The sequence below is a fragment of the Protopterus annectens genome, chromosome 7.part1 (assembly GCF_019279795.1).
Source record: "Protopterus annectens isolate FY-2018-M chromosome 7.part1, PAN1.0, whole genome shotgun sequence".
Taxonomy (NCBI): domain Eukaryota; kingdom Metazoa; phylum Chordata; order Ceratodontiformes; family Protopteridae; genus Protopterus; species Protopterus annectens.
Window position 1 is genome coordinate 177,116,083 of NC_056740.1, and position 13,906 is coordinate 177,129,988.

The following is a 13,906-nucleotide window of genomic DNA, read 5'->3' on the forward strand; positions in this document are numbered from 1 at the left end:
AAGAGCAATTTGGGAAAAGAATGATCAGGGGCAATGGTTTATATGAATCAGTTTAATGTTCTGTGGTTGGAATTTGGTTTAAAAGTCTGTAGAAAAATTTCCAAACTGAACTGCCCTGATAAAGGCTAGCAAAATTGCTAGCAGTTTAATGGTGTCAAGCTCTTTCAATCAATAATATTTGTGAGGGCTAATATTTGTCTTAGATTATCAAAAATAGCAATGTCAGTTTTCAATTTAAAATGGCATGTGTATGAATAACATACATCTACTGCCATTTTTTCAATTCTGCCATGACTAGGCATGAAAGCAAAGAGCTATCACTATAATGATTAGCTACGTGTGGTCCATTTTACCCCCCCCCAAGATCTGTAAAGCCCACCATCTGCCCTCTTGTAAATTTCATCAGCATTTCAGTGGATAAGGAAAAATATTCCTTCTGTTCAGCACAGACAAAAGATAAAAATGCTCTGAAAGATGTGATACGCCATACTTCCTTGCAAACTAAGCATCATGTTATTTAGTAACTATAGAGCAATATGGAGTAAAATAAGGTCTTCACAGCCCACAAACCTTACATAACCAATGTAATTTCTGTTAAGAAACAAGAAAAATGTTGGTTGCCCCAACATTACAGACCCTCACATACACAAACACCAATACACACGTGCACGCATACTCACAGTAACACACAATCCTATGATTGTGTTTTCCTCACAGATGCACTAATACTACACAGCCTGAGAGCTACTTACTAACAATTTGTAATGCTTTCGCACAGCACAACCAATTCAAACCAATTAGCATATATCCAACAAATTAGCTACTTGTGAACAACTCTACCAAAGTCAAAAGAGCACACCTCCATCACATTTTCTTTTGAGGTTTCCATCCTTACTGGCCCTGGTACAGATTCATGTTTATCAGGTGTAAAAGACTTTTTGCTAAACCACTGAATGTAGTTGTCAGTGTTACAAAATCAAACAAACTTAATAAGAAAAACAGACTGCAACATACTTAAAATTGGTATCACTTTCTGCCAGCTAACAATATGCAGCAACACAGGGATACACACGTGTATTTTAATCTAGAAAATGAAAATAAAATGAAACTGCAAGATAACCCCTTCTTCCTCCACTATCCACAGACAGCCACCACTGCTTATAAACTGGGCAAAGCTAAAAGAGGGATTTAAAGTGAGATGATGATCTTAAAATTGTAAGTAGATACCGGCTGAACCATCTAACTTCTGAACCCTGCTGGATTTAAATAATACACTGCTAGTGTGAAAAAACTTGATGTATGCCTAAATGTGTGTAACCACATTCATGATGATGGATGGCCAATGGCGGCCCCTAACACTTTCAGCCAGGGGCAGTTGCTCCTCTCTCCCTGCCCTAGCTACACTACTGCTGCCATGTGTTTATTCCACATAGTAGTAAGAATGTAATTATTTGCCACCAGGACATCATCATCATTAACGACATACCCTATTGTTTGATTACGATTCAAATTGAATACATAATAGTGATTCATAAGGACTGCTCTTCAGATGCACTTGTGGCCTACACATAGCACCTGCTGCTACTAACATTGACAAACAATTCAGCACAAACCATCCATTCTATCCAAAACTCTCTTCACTGCCAGATTAATTCGGATCTTCCATCTTGTCAGGACTATTCAAACTGCTGCCTCTAGCATTAATGTTTTCTGAATCAGAAACAAATGGTCATCTCTAAATGGACTGGAAGACTGATCAATATATCCACACATACTTCTCCTCAAAAAATGTGTCCGGTTACTCATTTGCAACCTCTATCTTCTCGGTTTTCATTACCATTCTGACTTGTAATACCTGGTATCACATCATGGCATTGTGGGTGCACAATGTGTAAACACAAACAGAATTCAATAATTCATTGTAAACAGAATTATGCTGATTGTGTAATTTTAATAATACTAATGGAATTAAGGCAGTAGAAGTTGTGTGACTATTATGTTTAGCACATCACCTAACTGAACAGCTCAGCAGTGCTGAATTTGGTAACTTCTACAAGTATATCAGAGGACTGATAGCCAACACATCACAATGTCTGCACTAGTAAAGGATTCTTCTCTCCTCTCTACAGGTCTGCAAACTAGCTCAGTCTCTGTCAAAACTTTTCTGATACAATTGACATGCCTTATCGTGGATGAATGTTGACCACTTACTACAGTAGACTTAGATCGAGAACAACTCTCAGTTATGAAATTTAGGACCACAGCTGTAGTTTCTCATGTAAATGTCATCTCCCAGTGCAAAATTTTTACAGTTCTGCATATTTACCAAAAAGTTTGCTTTTGAACCCACTGCTTTCACAGGATTTTTCTAGACTAGCAAAAGCAAGCGAAATGTGGATCTCAGTCTTCTTGTATAAGCATTTCTACTGCAGGTATACCCATCTTCATTTGATAGGCAATTCTGTAACCAAACAAGAACCTTAACATTGTTGATGTTCTTTGTATTGTTCACTGCTATAGCGGTAATAACTCTTGGGGACTTCTGCTGCAGAACTCAAGATGTCTAGACCAACTTTCACAGCTTTTCACCCCTTCCCGTCTCAGCAGAGTCTGTGCCCTCCTATCTGGATGTTAGTATGCCAGTGGTACAAGGTCATCCTACTGTGCAATCTCCAGCTCTTTCTTGCCACTGATTATACACCTTGCTTTCTTAAACTATCAGTGTGGGCAATAAAAGTTGTCAATCTGTCAAATCAACCAGACTCTCGGGATACAAATGAGTACCCTATTGGGGAATATACTGTCATTGTACATCATTGTTTGGGTTAGATGTCACTATCAAAAGTGCCTGTGTATTTCTAGATGCAAACAAATTCCACAAGATTTTCATAGTCAGTGTTTATTATATTTGGACACAGAGCATAATGTCACCTCTTGTCCTCAATCATATGAGTTTCATTCAGATGACCATCAAAAAAGACAGCAACCCCGCCCCAAGGTTACTTAAATCATAAAAGGATGCATGCCTTACGTAGGGCTTACATGATATCCACCACAATGTCAACTGTCATCTCACCTAACCACAAAAAGTGAAAGAACCTACAAAAGAATGGACATGAGGAAATCAATGACATACAAGTCTGAAGGACCCACAATAGGCTCAAAAGTATTGCATCTTACAAGGAGCTACCATAGCCCCAGTAACGATGACTATTTACACCAATGCCTCTGACCATGTACTTTCAGAGGCTAACATGCTATCAGAAGCAAATGTGTCCTCCCAAGCCAAAGCCCTGCAGATGTCTGTCAGCCCAAATGCTTCTCTGTGGGTGTCTAGTTCACACACCCATATCCTGATAACTAAGGGTGAGGGCAGTAAACCCCAATATTCCTGTAAAAGAGGATGACTGCAGTTCCCATGTTTGAGTTGTTGGCACCAGCCAGTGATTGAAGAGTTGGAAGGTAACAACAATGAGCAGATCCAAGATGCTCAAACCTCAGATATGTGTGTACCATCCCTCACACCCCAACCCCACACCCAGATTTAATGAGACTGGTACATGATTTTCTTAAGGAATCTGCAGGATCAGGACCTCAAAGACTGGCTGTTACTATTGGAGTCCCCAGTCAAAAAAAATAAATAAAACAACCCCTCTTAGAGTCCAGTTGTTCAGACTGAGAAGTGGAGGAACTGGCTTGTGCTAACCAAATGTTCTTCCCCCTCCTGCCTGACACTGGGGGCATCTTATCCTCTGCCTTTCCAACACAGAATTTCTCATTTGGAGACACCCTAAATAGAATGATGGATATCTTCAAGTGAGAAGCTAAGGACCACATGGATATCCAGAACAGATGCAGAGAACATATGGTTTTATCAGTATAGACCCTTAGGTATTTCTCCAGTTATTGAAGCTTTGGAAAATGAATTCATCAGTTAATCTTTGAATCCAGATTCCCAACCCACTGGTCTTGGGAAGTCTGACCATTATTATTGGGTCACGGACTCTTAGAGGTATTTGTACAAGAAAGCAACAGCTGATCCAGCTACAGTGTCCCTGGACTGCAAAGAATCTCCTGAGGCACCAAATAGAAATCGGATCCCAAATAAAAGGGAAGGCATAGTACTTTGCCAACTGAGGAAGAAGATCTACACCTCTACTACCCAGACCTTCAGGGTTCTGAATTGTTAGACTCATTTAAGTTCCAATGGCTTCACCTTAAAACAAGGTAGAGGAGACACAATACAAAGCCTAAGAAATAAAGTGCTAGATCTTTAAAAACTCTGCTCGGAGGTTGGCCAGCACTCTATCAAACGTGGCTATGATTCAGTAACTATATCATGAACTGCAGCATTCATAGGGTCATTTATGCGGAGACATACATGGCTGAGGACACAGCACCTGCCAGAGCATGTGAAGAAAGCTTTCTAATGTTCCACTTTACAATTCTTTTATTTGTACCTACAGTTGAGCAGGTGTTTAAAAAGCTGGAAAAAGGAGGAAATCTATGCAGTCAGTGAAACAGCTTTTTCACCTGCCTGCTACATATGGTAAGACTTGTCCTACTAAAAAGCTGTCCTTTTGACTAGATGCAGGATAAAGGAATGCAGCTAAAGGGAATGAATGGCTGGTTCAGGAAAAAATAGCAAGCTGATAAAAAAGGAAGCCAGGGGACCCTCAGAGCTGAGATATCTCAAATCAGCCACACAGTTTTTCCTTCCCTACCCCTCAAATTCCACCCTAACTCAAAATCTTCTTTCCATTTAGTCCTTCCCTCCCCTTTCCTAAAAAAGGTGAGGTCATCTGAAACTACTTCTGAAAAAGGGTGTAAAAAATTACCCAAGATACCTAGGTCATTTGTGTCTTGAGGCAGGGATACACTATCCAGTTCATTAAACAACAAAGGTTCTCAGACATTCCTTCAGTACAGAGAACAAAAGGCATCTTGTCAAGCCAGTATTACTAAAGCTTCTACATCAGGGGACCATAGAAAGAGAGAGCACCAGAACAAAAAGAAGGTGCATTCCACACAACATTATTTATAGTCCTATGAAAAGACATCCCTTGGAGATCCACCTTAGAACTAATGAAGCTACACAAATTTCTAGGAGTACAAAAGCTCAAAGTGCTAATCTTGCAGGCCCTACTACTTATCTCTCAGGCTTTTATAGTTATGCTGGATCTCAAAGGTGCCTGATTCTAGATTCTTGCTCACTGACAGAGGGACAAAACTGGGGAGGGGGAACAGAGGGCCACCCATGGCAACAGGGTAGACCATCAAGTTAGCCCCCTCTACCACCTTACTGTCAGGGAATAGAGAACAGATGGGGGTGCTCACCAAGCCCAGGAATACCTAGCTCCCATTCTACTGAAACTAACAAGTCAACTGGACAAATATAGAGGAGACATCCAGCAAGCTCCTGCAAGGAACAAATAAATAAATAAATAAATAAAGAGTTATGCACTTGCCATAACTTGGAATCTGTAGTATCCAGTGTCATTATTCATCTAGGATGGGTCTTGGATCCGACGTCGGATCCGAAATGGCAACTGATGGACAGATTCAGAGCTCAAGCTCTTCCCCTTTTCATAAACTCCTGCTGACCTGTAACCCTCAAATCGAGTTTGTTGGATAAAGAAAAAAGCAGCACCACCTGCCCAGGAGACTAACTGTCCCCAAACAGAAACATCTCTCCAGTTCTACCAGGTCCCCAGAAGGAAGGGGGAAGGAGGGCAGGAATGTGATGAGTAAGGACACTGGATATCACAGATTCCAAGTTATGGTAAGTACATAACTCTTTATCTGATGCTATCCATGTCATTATTCTTCATGGATAGATCAGAGTCCCCAGCTACTATGAACCCTGGGTAGCCTCAGGGAAGGATATGCCAGAGCTCAGAGGAACCAAAGGAAGCCCTATTCCTAGACACTAAATCCACCTTGTAGTGTGAAACAAAAGTGTGGCTATTAGACCAAGTATTAGCAGCACAAATCTCATCCAAAGAAAGCTTAACCAAGAAGGTGGAAGACGTAGCCACAGAACTAGTAGAATGGGCTTTAACTGGTCTGGATAGCTCCATATGCCTGGTGTGATAAATGTAGGAAATACAGCTAGCAATCCATCTGGAAATAGTTACCTTAGCAACTGCCACACCTTCTTGGGTCTGAGAAAAGGCAACAAAAAGCTAGTCCAACTTCTGAAATTCCTCAGTTCTATTAAGATAAAAGCGTAGCTGCCTATGGACATCCAAGCAATATAAAGCATATTCCCCCTTATTAGAGTAATTAGGGAAGAAATCTGACAGCTGGATAGATTGGTTGAGGTTAGCTTCTGAAGCCACCTTCAGAACAAATGAAGGATTTGTCCTAAGGGATACCAGATACTTGTGGAAGACCATAAAAGGGGGCTTAATGCTGAGAGCCTGCAACTTGGAAACTCTATTGGCAGAAGTGATAGCTACCAAGAAGGCCATCTTCCAAGACAGAAACTCAAGATCACAAGATGCAGCCGGTTTAAAGGGCTTTTGTGTCAAAGACTGCAGCACCAGAGTTAAGTCCAATGGTGGGGAAGGATCTTTGATAGGAGGTCTAAGAAGAATTACTCCTTTCAGAAAGGCTTTGCATAGTTTAGAAGAAAAGGTGGAACCCTCATTCAAATGGAAATTAGAGATGGCCACCAACTGGAGCTTATTCGTGGAGAAACTAGTAACTTTCTGAAAGAGAGAAACCAACAACAAAATGTCAGGAATTGGGGCTGAAAATGGATCTAAATTTCATTGGCACAAAAAGAAAATCTTTTCCATTTACTGGAATACACCTTCTTAGCAGATACACCTTCTTAGCAGATGGCTTCTGAGATGCTAAGATAATATTTTTCACCTGGGAGGGGAGCCTGGACTGGGAAAGGATCACTCGAACTGGAGGAACCAAGTGGTTACACAAAGAGTCTGGAGGTTGGGAAGGGGAAGCCTCCAGGGATGGGAAATGAGATACAGAATGGGATCCAATACCAAGGGAGGATATTTCAGATGAGACCAAAGAAGGTAAAACCATGGCAGGCTTTCTGCAAGACCTTGGGAATTGGGGGAGTTGGGGGGGTAAGCATTGAGGAGTCCCGACAGCCAATCATAAACCAATGTGTTCCTGAGTGACTCTGCCAAAGAGAGGATCAGGGCAAAGTAGTTGCTGCATTTGTGGTTGACTGGGGAGGCAAAGAGATTGCAGTATGGTTGACCCCAGTGGTCGAAAATCTGATGTGCCACTGATGGATTCAGGGACCACATGTGAGGACTCAAGACAGACCCACTGAGTCTGTCGACCAGCATGTTGGAGCTGCCTGGAATGTGAGTTGCATGAAGAAAGCACCTGGAAATCATCTCCCATTCCCATGCTCTCATGGCCTCCCTACACAGGGGATAAGACCGTGTTCCCCCTTGCTTGTTGATGTACCAGACAACCACCATGTTGTCTGTTTGAACTGCTATAGTCCCAAGAGGGAGACACTCCTGAAAGGCTTACAAGAAGGACTGCTCTCATCTCCATGATGTTTATGTGCAATTTGGTAGAAGGGTCTGCCAACAGTGAGGTCCTGAGACTGAAGCAACCAAGCAAGGTGATTTCTGCACAAGTCATCCTGACGGGCATGGACATGGGATGAACCTGAGCAGACCATTGAACCGCTATTGTCCACTGCAGGTATCACATGGGGGTCCTGCACTGAACCACTAGGGTCCACTGCAGGACCCTGATGTGATACCTAGTGAGTGGCACTAACTGGATGGCAGCTGCCATCGAGCCTAATGCTTTTAGAATTAGGTGGGCTGTTGGATGCTCCACAACCAGCAAGTAATAGACCTGATCCTGAATAAGTTGAACTCTGCATAGGGGTAGTGTTGCCATCTTCAACACCGTGCCCAGTTGAACCCCAATAAATTCTAGGTTCTGGCACTGAGAAAGATTGGATTTGGGTGGACTGACCGTGATGACAAGATCCTGAAAGAGGTTGAGGGTATAATCGGTGGCCACTGACAGTTGATGCCTCGTGGGGGCCATGAGGAGCCAATCATCCAGGTGTGGAAAGATCTGGAAGCCTTGCAGCCTGAGATGAACGGCCATCACTTCCAAACATTTGGTAAACACCTGGGGCACTGTGGTGAGTCCAAACGGCAGGGCTCTGAACTGGAAGTGATTGACCCCTAACCAAAAGTGCAGGTGTCTCCTGGAGCATCTGTTGATCTTGCTATGTTAGTACATGTCCTTAAAATCCACTGAGCACATCCAATCATCCTTGTGCAAGAGGCACAGAATTGACTGAACAGTGACCATCCAGAATATGGACTTCTGGACTGACAGATTAAGTTCACTGCGGTCCAAAATTGAACAGGGGTCTCCATTCTCTTTTGGCATCAAAAAGAAGTGAGGGCAAGTTCCAGACCCTTGTTGTCCTGATGGGACTTCTTGGATGGCTCTTTTTAAAAGAAGGTCTTGAACCTTGTTATAGGCCAACTCCCTTTGGTGGGATGGAATGACCGGGAGAGTTTTTGAAACCGAGGGTGACTGAAAAAAGGGAATGATGCAACCCCTGAAATAATCTTTAACACCCACTGATCTGAGGAGATATTTGTCCAGGCTAGTGGATGAAGGGAGAATCATTCCCTGGTTGCCTCCAGGGCAGGACAGCCTGGCAGCACTACAGTAGTGCTGAAAGGGCTTCGCTAAGAAGGGTTCCTGGTAGCCCTGATTCTGCTAACCCCCTCTGCCTTTGAGGTGGCATCTACCATTGAATCCCCTGTCCCGGGCTTGCAGTAGAGGATTCTTGGGGAGCATCCTGGAAGGAGGACTGGGTCCTATGGAACCAAAGTTTTACGCCCTCTCTGGGTCTTAGAAAAGATCACTGGGGAGTAGAAAACTTGATTCCCACCACAGACAGAGTCTTACCCTCCTGCTCGCTGCAATCAATGTCTCCTTGATGGAAGGCCCAAATAGAGTTGAACCATCAAAGGCAGCATTGGTAAAAGATGCCTTGAAGGGTTCTGTAAACCCACAAAGGCAAAGTCAGGCATGCTGTCTAATAGCAATTCCTATGCCAGCCGCTCAAGAGGTGGCCTCCACTGCATTGGAGATCAACCTCATTGAAGCATTAGCCAGGGAAGTCAGAGTAGACAACTTATGAGAGACCAGTTTAAGACTCTCTGGAGGCAGCAACTCTTTAAGGGAAGTGGTGAGTTTTAATACCAAATCCCTTTGAAGCCAGGTAAAATGCCTTGTAGTTAGTTGCCCTCAGTACAAATGTAACAGGGCAAACACGCACTTTCCAAAATGATCAATCACCCGAGATGCTCTATTCGGGGGATGGACTGAGGAACTCTACTCTGCTAGCTCCTTCTTAGTAGCAGCAGCCACCATGATGGCATACAGGGACACCCTTACTCCAAAAAGCCTTATTTTGTGGGGACTGAGGAATTTGTACACCTTTTTAGGTACCGGTTCCAATGTGTCTGACTCCTTTCAAGCCCTGCCAGTGATGAGTTGCACAAGCTCTTTGCTAGGTGGGGACAGCTGAGCAGAAGATGGGCCCATCCTGAAGGCCTTCAGGAACATGGATTCCTCTGAAGAAGGGGTGAAGGAAGACCAACCACCTCTTTGTTTGAGAAATTCAAGGATGTCCCCAAAGGGCACTTCCTCAGGTGGAAGCCTGGGGGACCTGTTTCCCTCCTCAAAATCCATGTCCTCAGTGAGGGACTTTCTAGGGGAGTCCAAGTGCCTCCTCTTGCATGTTCTCTTCCAAGAAGGTTTCCTCCACAGTTGGCTCTGGGGGGGCACACAGAAGAGACCGGGATCCCAAGCAGGGTAGGGACCATCTGAAGGTGCTCGCAGGAGGGCTGATCCTGAAAGGATTATGAGGCCTCTCCATCCAAAGCTGAGAGGGACTGGAAAGGACCACAAGATGAAGGAGAGATGACTGCCAAGCTGGAGAAGGTCATCTCTACTACCTGGAAGGCCAGACTGGATGAGGCCCCCCTCTCCTCTTATGCGACTGCAGCCACCTCGGAAGGGAGGAGAGAGCCCGACGCAACACTAAAGCCTCCAGACAATATTGGTCCCAAGCTGTCCAGTGCCAATTCCCCCAAGGGAAGGGAACAGTCAGAAAATTCCGGGCCTGACCCCACCCCCAGAGAAACAGCACTGACCTCACAGGGCCAAGTTCAGCATGTTCAGAGAGCAGCGGAATGGAGCCCACCAGGGACCCTGACTGTGTTGGGAAGGGAGGAATATCAAACACCAATGGCCTCTCACAAGGAATGCTCTGATCCTGGCATTCCAAAACCAGTTGGATCGGAAGAGGACAGTGAAGTCCCATGGATAGAGAAGGTCTCCTAGGCAACTGCACTGGGGATGGCAAAAAGCCCAACTCAATTTGGGCCTTGAGGAACTTCCTCATCATCCTATACATATCCGTGGGTAGCAAGCTCCTGGAAGACGCACAAGAATGCCCCAACCTTACTGGAGATCCTGCCAAAGCTCTGCGATTCTGGGAGGGGGACCAACTCCAATGTATTGGATCTGAACTCTTGGACCTGGAGGGGGAACTTCCAATGACTATCAGAGCTGATAGAACAATCACATCCAAAGCCCTAGTAGGATCTGATACTTTAACCGGTGCACCAGACAGGTCAAATCCAGTCAAATCAGAAGGCCTCTGAGGTGCTGAGGCCTTGGATCCGAGAGATTGATCTAAGGCTCTTGGAGTGGAAGAGCCTGGATCTGATGCCAAACAGGGTGGACTCTGATCCGGGGATCTGTGATCTGAGAGCCTCTGCTTTTTAGAAGGAGATTCCTTAGAGGAAGGGGAGGCTTCCTCTTAGGGTCCATAGCAGCCTTAGAGGGGGAGCTTGAAGCTAGAGGACCCCCCCCCTTAGCTAACCCCTTTAGCAACAGCGTGTTCCTACACTCTATGAAACCCTAGGGTTGAATGCGGCGCAAATGTCACATTCAACCTCCAGGTGAGGCTCCCCTAAACAGTAAACACACTCCTCATGCAAGTCGGAATAAGGCATCTTCTGACCACATGAATAGCATCTTTTGAAGCCAGAAGGCTTGACAGACATACTTCAGTAACACACACGCACCCAGACAGGGAAGGCACTGTGCACACACATGCACCCCAACAGGAATGAACAAGGGAGAAGAAAGTACTAAAAGACAGAAGCAGCATAAAGCTACTACTTTATTTTTTAATTAAATAACTAGGTATGGGAGGGCTTATGCAGAAAAAAAGATGGGAATCCAACAGACAAAACTAGTTAAAAGTACAGGGAGGGGAGGAAACAGAAAACTAACTGCAATATAAACCTAAAAGAGCCTCAAGAAAAACTATAGAAACCAAAGAGGTAAGAAAAAAAAACCCAAAAGGAAACACTTACCTTAAAGGAAGGCTTGAGCTACCGGAATCACATCCTTAGCAAACAAGATCTGAGGGTTACATGTCAGCAGGGGATTATGGGAAGGGGAGGAGCTTGAGCTCTGGATCTGTCCATCAGTTGTTGGCTTGGATCCAAGGTCAGATCTAAGACCCATCCATGATGAATAATGACACAGATATCATCAGCTAAATAAATAAAAGGTGCACACATTTACATACCCATAGCCAGGACACAGTCTGTAGATGAATAAATGAAGAGGTATCCATTACCAATTTACATCACTGACCTTTTAACAGTCTACTGCACTGTGGGTGTTTACAACATGTCTTGTTCCAATAACTGAATACTGTAAAACCAAGGGCATTTATATCTAGCCTTACCTAAATTACTGTCTCATTTAGGTGCCCAGCCAAGATAAGATGTAGTTTGCCCTGCAGTTAACTCCAACCTGCTTCCAGACCCTGGGACTCTCTACTAATCTACCCCAGTCATAGAAAATTCAAACAAGTCCAGCTCCCAGGAGCCCTTTTAAATGCCAACAGGCAAACAGGATTTATTCCATCACGGAAGGTGCTATTTCCTGGACTTAATCAGATTATGTCTAGGGAGTACCTCAGGACACTGGACTATATAGCATCTGCTCTCCTGATAGCCCCCCTTGGTGAGACTTCACATCAGAAAACTGCAGAGTTTTTTTATGGAACACATGGTGCCAGCATACCCACTCCTTTCAGTGTCACATCCCTCTACTGCCAAAAAAAGCTCTTATGGTGGATTCAATACGTGACTCAATCAGGGGGTACCTTATCAAACCAGGTCTGAACACCCAGTCAGAGTCATCAGATGCATCTGGGGGACTCATTTAGAAACTCTAATAATTAAGGGAACCTGGAGGAAAAATTCAAAGGAAAAAGCACTTTAACATCAAAAAGGGAACAGTTGTAGTTTTAGCCCTAAAAGCATTCAAACAGGTTTGGAAACCAGGACTCTGCATATCCTCACAGACAACATACCAGTCATGTGGTACATCACCAAGCAGGGGAGAACACACTCTTACCAGGCTTTCATGGCCTACTTGCACAAAGATATCTGGGTCCAGGATTCATATCCGATCCTCAGGGCATCTTGCATCCCATCACAGAAAAATGTACTAGTGGAAACACTCCCTCACAAAAGGATTTTGAATATGGATGCATTTATGGTGTTGGCACACAGATGAAGTGCACCAGAAGTAGACCATTTTTTCTTTTTTTTTCAACTTCTCAGTTAAGAAAATACTGCACCAACACCTGAGCTCAGTTGGTATTAATGACTTCTCAATCAGCTGGGCAGATTGAAAGATACCCTTCCTCTAATTTATACAGCTCCAAGTTAATGCAGAAGGTACAGGAGGGCATACCAAAGTTACCATCCCTAGCACTCATTGGCCAAGGCAGTATTGGCTTTTTCTCTCTCTTAAGGAGTATAAAGATGGCAGTCTGTACAATGCCTCAGTGTGTGGATGTCTTATCACAGAAAAGAGTTGACTTATGTACCGCAACCTAAACACCTTATAGGTTCACAGGTGCTTACTAAGCTAACACTCAAAAGGGTGTTTTTAAGAATAACTATGCATCCCAACTCTCTGACAAATTCTGGTACCCTTGATAAGTGTAAGCACAGTCTTGGGAGATGAAACATTTACAAGCAAAGTCCTGGGAGATGAACAACTGTCCATTAAAGACAGAGGTGCCAAACCAGGGATGAATTTCCTGTTCCCCATCCAACTGTCCAAGTTGCACTTGAAATGGGTTAGGGAGCAACTCTGCTTCACGTGAATGGGGAGCCTTATTCCAGAGAAGCAGAAGTCTCTGCTATACATATCTATCTTTCCAGCAAGTCCTATTTATATCATAGGCAAAGTTTAAGTCTTTAAAGAGGGTAATTCTGGTGCTGTTCATTCTACAGATATCCAGGAGGTCCACCAGGATGTGGTCTGACAAGGTCTTATATGCCAGGCACAAATCTTCTGCAGGAGACAGAATAGAGGGATAGGGTCTTGAGGTGGTCTGCATAGGACATGTTACTTAAACCGTTTATTCTTTTAGTGAGGAGCCTCTGTGGATGTTCCAGTTGTTAGATATGCCTGGTTAGGTACATACCAAAGAGGGAATTGTACTCAATGATAGGTTTGATGAATGACGAATACAGTGGAACAATGGATTTCCTTGAATCTAGATGCCATACCTTTGTTTATAAGTTACACAACATAGAACAATTTCCTCACTTCTCTAGACAAGTGATGTCAAAGGCAAGATTACTGTCTGTGTGTGTCCCCAAGTCCATGACTACTGGGTCATCTCTTAGTGGTGTGCTGTCCATATGATGGATACTAGGGGTGGATTACTTCCCAAAGGATACCATCATGCATTTCTTGGCATTTAGTTTTAATTCATGGCTCTAACATCAGTTATTTGTCTGGGTCAGACATTCCTGGAGAACAT